Here is an 8,568-nt window from a genome sequence, read left to right as displayed (position 1 = left end):
ACCTGCAAAGAAAGCTCTGAATAGATAAGCCCCATCCAGTGTCTTGAGTGCTCAGGACATTCAAAAGTGGAGAAAATTCCCTAAGGAATTTCTGAAACATTGAAGAAAACAGAATTCTTTGAGTTTTTGAATCTTGAACTAGTGGGTGTTCTCAGAAACTGGAAAAAATCTGGAGCCATGAAGACAACTCCTCTCTAGATTTGAACATTAAGGGAACCTGTGGCAGGCTAAAATGCTTGCTAGGTGACCACCTGGATCCACTTGTTGAGTGGAATTGAGAGAAATGCACCAATAAAGAGACGGGTTGAGTTTGGCCACTGACATCCATGGACCTGGTTTATGGGAACTAGTGGAGCAGACCAGAGTGGGTTGACTGGTCTGAAGTTCATGACCTAGCATGAGGGGGCTAGGGTTGTTGAGAATTTGTTACATTGCCCCTGGTCTAGAGGTGAGGTGATCAACAGGCTCTCTAGTGAAGATAAGTGAGACAGCCCACATTGAGTTGACCAGAACTTGGCTTGATGAAGAGTAGATAATTGAGCCTGTGAACTGGTGCATAAGGCTGAAGATTTATGGATGGCCTGCCCTGATTTGACCTTGCTAATGGATGGGGATTTCACAAGGTTCTAAATGGAATGAAGATTCTTCACATCAAAGGATATGATTGTTTCCTCAGAGCACTGGATTGATGTAAGTGGGCAGAATAGAAATTCAATACCCAAAATTTTGAGGATAAAGGCATGAATTGGTTGGCTCACAAACTTTCATAGGTGCTGGAATACAGTCAAAGGATTATAGGATTAAGGGCTATGTGTTCACATAAATATAGAATATTTTTGTTTTGCTCACTTATAGAATGTTATCTTTAAATGAGGATGGCACATTTTTGAATTGCATGCATTTTAGTTTTATCCTCTTAGGTACAGATATGATTTTATGATTGTTTGTTTGAAAATAATAGATGAAAGTTTCAAATAAACAAGGGTTGGTCTGTGGCAGTTACATAATCTGTTGTCAATTTGAGAGTATTATGAATGAAGGGGTGGAGTTTAGCCTGTCAATCAGGTTGCAGCTTTATGACCTACTGTGAAGGTGCTAAGGGATAAATAGTTCCCTGGAGGGAGGACACACACTCACTCTCTGTGAGACATTCCTGCAGACAAAACTCATGGAGCTACTCTAGATCCCTGGAGCTGAAGGAGACATGTGGGACCCCTTCCAGCTCTGAGCTGCTGCCACTGCCACTATATCCACAAGACTTTCCACCCTCTGGCCTATGATCTTCCTGCACTCAGCATCATTGCATGTGTTTCATGAATCTGAAGAGGAATTTATAGGTTGGTATCAGACATATGGGCTAATATCAGATTTATGGACTTGATCTGGACTGGACTGGAATGTTTTCTCAATATTCAATTGCTCGTCGCTTATATAAAGCTCTCTCATACACGTATGAGTGTCTATGAATTTGTTTCTCTAGTCTATACAGACTAACACATCCACTTTACTCTAAAGACATACAACTGCTTTGTACTTTGCAGCGCTTAGTCATTTATGTATTTATGATGGATTGCAATATATCTTAGTATTATACTCCGTATAAAAATAATTTTATTTGATTGATACCAGTTGATCAAAAATATTTTATGTTAGATATGAGAAGGACATTTTCTGTATATCATTTCCTCCCAAAGCTGATGAAATGCAATGCTTAGCATTGATTAAATATGTAGACTTGTACTTATCATTTCAAATTATTTATTATATGTCTGCCCCAAAACATACACATAAAGAGATGAGGCAAAATTTGTGTGTATGGAAAACAAATACTAATTTTATTGATAGCTATTGAAATATTCAGCTTTTAGTTCTGAACAGGATCAATCAGTATAATTGTTTTCCTTCCTCTGTGATACGGAGGCTTCCATGAAGGGCTCTGTATTAATTGAGTTCAACTAATTATAATTAGGAAGGTTTTGCATATAAAAAGGTTTTCATAAATTTATTTGAGAATCTTGTCATTTTGGCACAATCATTTAACCTTTCTATATTCTAGTTACTGTATCTTTATTCTCCAACCAAAATCTTCATAATGTTTTCTTTTTACTTTTTGATTTGGTGTCAGCAGATTTTTCTCTGTATGCTGAACACACTGTAATTGTATCTGCACTGGGCCTCTACTCATGCTCTTCACTAGATTTGGAATGATAAGTCATCAGTCTCACCCTAAAAATAAGTTGCTACTTTTCCTCTTAGCGCACCTCAACACAGTATTGTGTTAAATAAACCACATTCTGTCTTCTGTAATACATACTATACAAATGTGGTTTCTCTGTTCTGTTGTACTCTTCTAAATTCATATTTAAAAATTGTAAAGTGTTACATTTGGAAGGGAATTGAAGTTACAACTTCTAATAAGTAATTCTGGTAGCACAGTAGGAAAAACATTGTGCTGGTAACTGAAATGTTCACCGTTTGAATCCACTAGTTGCTCCATGGAGAAAAAAGAGGCAGTTCGATTCCATTAAAATTTACAGTCTTAGAAATCTTATGGATTAGTTCTACTATATCCTATTGGGTCACTATGAGCAGAGTTGACAGCATTGGATTATTTTCCAATGAAATGAGAAATTGTGGCAATGGTTTTAAGTAACCAGTGTAAAATTACTTTTCTAGTGTAGATCAGTAAGGACAAAATTCAAAGTTATGTTGTTACATGCTAAATTCATCCTTTAACTGTATTCCCACATCATAATATTTTTCCTACTAGAGCTAGCAATTATCATTTCCAAAGAATTAAATAGATGGGTATTAAAGGATGTGTGAAAAAATGCTTTTAAAAATTCTTGAACTGTTGACTTATAATCTGAAATTTACCAATACTTATTGGGTCTTGTTTTAATTCAAAACAGCAAAATTAAAAACCTAGCTGACAAATTCATAAGTCTCTACAGGGGAAAATAGGAAAATTTATACAGAAATGTTTATTATTATGCCACATGAAAAGTGTCAGAAAATACTGATATGCAATATGCCTTGTGTATGAGTCTTGACTGAGAAGAGTTCATTCAATCTTATATCATATCTTCCTCTAAAGCGGTACCTGGAAAGGAACACAAATTCAATCAACACCTCTGCCACAAAGTCAGTCCCAACTTATAACCACCCTAGAGAGGCTTCTGAGACAGGGAATCTGTATGCGAGCAGATCGCTTTCTCCAGTGGAAGAGCTGCAAGGTTGGACCCTCCTCTCTTGTCATGAGTTGCCCAATGCTGTCACCCAGGGACACTTGGCCTCCTTGAACATAAACCACACATGGGCCACATTTCGTGAAATGTGAGTCATATTTCCTGCCATCTTCTGCACTGAGAAGGAAAAACACAGAAAGGTCTCTATTATCAAACAGTTTGTAAGAAGGGTCCTATTAAAAATTGTATTTTCTTAAAATTTATGTTACCAATTTCACTTTCCTATTTGATGAATTTCATGCATTCCTCTGCATCAAAATGATTGATGCCTTCAAATTTACCTTAAAAAACCAGTAATGATTCCTGGGATTTCTATAGCTATTTGTGCCTGAGGAATATTTTTTTATACAAAATTACAATTGTAGTGCAAATGTAATTGTAAAGTAATTATATTTCTCACATATAAGAGTATAATAGAAATGAAATACACATATAATTGCATTTAAAAAAATATTATTTATTTATTTATAGAAACACATATTTCTAATTTATTTATACTGTGTACGTTATAGGAACCCTGGTGGCATACTGGTTATGAGTTAAGCTGCCAACTGCAAAGTCAGCAGTTCAAAACCGCCAGTCAACCTGAGGGACAAAGGTGAGGCTCTCTACTCTTGTAAAGAACTACGGTCTTGGAAACCCATGTAGGCAGTTCTGCCCTGTTGTATAGGTTCCCTTTGAGTCAGAATACAGCTGTATAGGTTCCTGTTTTATAGGTTCCCTGTTGTATAGGTTCCCTTTGAGTCAGAATACAGTTTAGCAGTCAGTTTGTTCTTACTGGGTTATATACATATAGTAAAAAAAAAAAGTTATATTTATGTTTAACACAATTTTAATATTTACATATTATTTTAAAGAATATTAACATTTAATGTCATTTAATGTATATTTTGTACGGTCAACCTGTAAGGTAAAGAAGGGAGGTATTATTTATTGCTTACTTGTCAGTGAGGAGCTAGCTTAATATGGAAGTGACCTGTCGAAGTTTATTCGGCTATAAGTCGATTTAGTAGGTGTCCAGATCTTCTGATTACCGGTCCAATATCACAGTTTTCCAATTATGTTTTCCTTCATTCCTTTAAGAAAATATTAATCTGGACTCTGAAGCACTGTTTTCTTAATCTGGACTTTCTGATATCCCATTTGGAATATTTTATCCATGATTTTAAAACATTTCTTGGCTACTTATCCACTCCTTGAGAGCATTGACAGATAAGTGTTGGACTGCTGATATCAATCCCACTAGTGGCTCTTTGGGATAAAAGTGAGGTTGTCTTCTCCTGCACATATTTATAACTTTAGGATTCCTACACAGAGACTCTGTGGATCCTAACTGACTTGGCAGTGGTGCCCACTCCCAGACTCTGTGAATAGGGTAATCTGATCATCTAGGAATAAGTACACAAGTAGATGGAAACTGCTTTAATTTAGATCCCTGGAAAACCTCTCACATCAACTTCGTGCAATAGACTAGTGATATTCCAATTCAGAGATGATTAAATTAAAACATCCTCCTTGGTTTATCAGCTTGTTGTAATGTGATAGTGTGCATGTCACTGTGGTTCTGGAAGGTATGTCACTGGTATGTAATAATTATATTTTGAAAATATTATTTATTTATTTATAGAAACACATATTTCTAATTTATTTATACTGTGTACATTATAGGAACCCTGGTGGCATACTGGTTATGAGTTAGGCTACCAACTGCAAAGTCAGCAATTTGCCATTGAATTAGGAAGACCAAATGTGAATCAATGTATTTGAACTACAGTGCTAGTGAAGAATATTGAAAGCATCATGGACTACCACAGAAATACACTGGTCTAGCTTGGAAGAGATACTGCCAGTATGCTCCATAGAAACAAGGATGGTGATAGTTTGTCTCACATACTTTGGACCTGTGGTCAGGAGAGGCCAGTCCTTGGAGAAGGACATCACTTTGGTAAAGCGGAGGGGTGGTGACAGAATAAGGCTCCTGAAGAAATGGATTGCCACAGTGGTTGCTCCAATGCGGTGACCAGTGAAAATTTGTGAGGACGGGGCAGGGCTGGGCAGTGTTTCCTGCTGTTGTACATAGGTCACTACAGGTAGGAGCTAACTGGACAGGACCTGACAACCTCATCACCATGTCTGAGATTCCAAGTTCAAAAGGAATGATATTGCATTCGTCATGAAGAATATTTCAAGATTTCGCTTGAAATATAAGGCTGCGTGTGAGAGGATAGTATCTAGATTCCTACAGGGATGTGTTAATCTGGGTAGACTAGAGAAACAAAATTCATAGACACTCATATTTTATGACAGAGCTCTATATAAAGGGTAAGTGTACATTAAGAAAGCATCCCAACCCAGTGCTGTCCAAGTCCTTAAGTCCAACATTAGCCCATATGTCTGACATCAATCTACAAAGTACGCCTCAATCTCACAACACACACACACACACGCATGTGCACACACAAACACATACACAATGACGCTGACTGCAGGAGGAAAGCCAAATCAGTGAGTGTGTAAGAATCTCAGTGCTGTCAGGGGTCTCCATGCAGTTTCTCCAGTACCCAGGGCTACATCAGGGAAGGGCCATGTGGCTTCTCCTCAAAGATGTCTCACAGGAACCCGCAATGTCTTGCCAGCTGAGGTAGAGAACTAGCTAAGGCAGCCGCACACTGGTCTGACCATCAGAGAATAAGAGAAAAAGACAGGCGAGGTTCACTGAGCCATTTATCTCTCCACCCTTCAATTAATCCCACATGTCTTCATTGGCCAGGCTGGCACAATAAACCTTAACTATCACAAGGGAAGATCAATTAATTGAACTACTTTTCGAAGTTATAGAGCAAACACTAAAGCTAGTGATGACATAATTGAAGAACCATACCAACTTCTTCATTATGAAAATGATCAAACATGCAATCAAGGTGCATTGATGATATGGTGGTGATTACAATGCTGTAAACAAATAATACGTATTTTGAAAGTATGGCATTTATGATAAAAATGAAGCTGATGATTGAATGATAGAATTTTTTAAGACCAGAAATGTTATTGTTGATAATACCACCTTTCAATAACATAAACAGTGAGGCTATGAGTCTGACTATGATCTATGGACTATTCGGGAATCAAATTTACGACATCTGTGGGATGAGATAAAGGAGAAGCTCCATATCTTCAGCCCAAACAAGGCCAGGGACCAACTGTGAAACAGACCATCCATTGCTCATCTGTCGGTTGAGGTTCAAGCTGAAGAAAATGAAAACAATGGGAACCAACATAATACCTTGTGTGCATTGTCCCTGAATTTAGGGCTCATCTGAAGGTCCCATTGAACAGGTGGCAGAAGACCTGATGACCAGTGAGATAAGGTCAAGAATACCATACTCAAGGAATCCAACCACTCATTGTAAACACAGGAAAGAAAGAAAAGGCCAAATAGGGTTAAGGAAAGCTTCACAGCTTTGATTCCTTTTGGTGGTGCATGGGGGTGCAAGACAGTGGGGCAAATTTCCAAAAAGAAGAAGTTTGTGATTGATAGCATCTTCAAAACCAAACTGAATAGTTTCTCACTCAGGAGCTAGCTGAAGATGGTTACACTGGATTTGAAGTTCCAATTACACCAACCAGGGCCGAAATCAGTATCCTAGTCAACATGACTCAGAATATCCTTGGCGAGAAGGGTCATCTGATCCAAGAGTTGACTGTTGTCTTTCATAAGAGATTTGGTTTTCTTGAACACAATGTGGAGCTTTATTCTGAAAAGTGGCCACAAATGGCCCACGTGCCATTGCTTAGGCGACTCAGTGCTACGAACTGCTCAGAGGGCTTGCTGTGTGGAGGGCCTTCTATGGCTTTTGGTTTATCACAGAGACCTGGGCCAAGGGCTGCAAGGTTGGGGTGTCTAGGAAACTCCAAGGCAAAGTCTAACTCAATGAAGTTCATGGATGACCTGTTGATCCAGTGCAGGGATCCTGTTAACTACTAAGTTGGCCTGGTTGTGCCTCATGTGCTGCTCAGGCAGGGTGTGCTGGGCATCAAAGGGAAGATCATGCTGCCCTGGAACCTAAGTGATAAGATTGACCCTAAGAAACCCCTGTCTGACCATGTGAGTATTGTGGAACCTCAGGAGGAGATTCTACCCACCATACCTCTCTCTGAGCAGAAGGGCGAGAAGCCAGAGCCAACAGCTGTGCCTCAGCCTATCCTCACTGCCTGCTGGGGTCTCCTTGGAAACTGGATCTGGATTGTGGATATTCCTTTGTCAATAACATTAATAAACCTTCTGTTAAAGAAAAAAAGAAGATTCTGAAACTTGCTCTTGAATGTACAGTATCCAAAGAAAATGGGAGAAATGATAAAAAATAAGAACTCAAGAGAAAATTCTCAGGAGTCTGCTTGAGGAGACAAAACATCACAAGGAAAGGTACAAAGGCCTGGATTTAAGCAACCCACATGAAAGAGCTTGCTTAGCATATTTCAAGATGAAAGAATTTAAGAGTGAAGTCATTCAAGCCTGGAATTATGATATTGTAATATTCTACGGGTAAAATATCAAATGATGCAGGAGCATCAGAAGAAAATGGAAGGAAATAGAGTCACTGTCCCCCAAATAATTTGTATATATAACTATTTCAACAGTTAGCATTTGATCAAGACCTGATGTTATTGAAAGAACAAATCCAAACTTCACTGAATGTGTTTGTGGAAAAACAAAATCCAGGATTGGCAGACTATCAATTGAAATGTTTCCATAAACTAATGCAGTCCTAGAAGCACTCACTATTGCATGCCAAGCAACCTGGCTAACCAATAGGAAGAGATCCATATTTATATCCATTTCAAAGAAAGGGGAGCAATTGTTGACAGCTGCCATTGAATTTGTTCTGATTCATAAGGACCATATGTACAACTGGAAAACCCCTGAAAGGTCCTGTGGCAGCCTCATACTTGTTCCTTTTAAGCCCGTTGTTAATGTTTAAGCCCATTGTTGCAGCCACTGTATCAATCCATCTCCTTAAGGACCTTACTCTTTTTCGCTGCTTCTCTAATCTCACAAGCATAATGTCCTTCTCCAGGGATTGGTCTCTCCTGGCAACATGTCCAATTATGTGCAATGAAGTCTTGCCACGCTTTTCTTTAAGGGACTGATAAATGTATACATTATCAAACAATTATATTAATATTTCATACAAGTAAATTTATTTTGAAAAAAATGGTTAAATGAAAAAAATGATTGTAGCAGTGCATCAATAGGAAGCTGTGAGAAATTCAAGTCATATTCAGAAGAAAATGTGAATGTCATTATTGTTGACATCAAATC

General features: G+C 38.2%; 1 pseudogene; it reads left to right on the top strand.

The window, feature by feature from the left end:
- The window catches only part of LOC101663080, a 154,690-nt pseudogene extending 147,133 nt beyond the window's left edge, over window positions 1–7,557 (top strand).
- The last annotated feature ends 1,011 nt before the right edge of the window (window positions 7,558–8,568 follow it).

Source organism: Echinops telfairi, unplaced genomic scaffold, assembly GCF_000313985.2.
Source record: "Echinops telfairi isolate 266 unplaced genomic scaffold, ASM31398v2 ScPeMD7_7420;HRSCAF=8458, whole genome shotgun sequence".
Lineage (NCBI taxonomy): Eukaryota > Metazoa > Chordata > Mammalia > Afrosoricida > Tenrecidae > Echinops > Echinops telfairi.
Note: the sequence above shows the minus strand (reverse complement) of the source record. Positions and strands in the feature narration are given on the sequence as shown.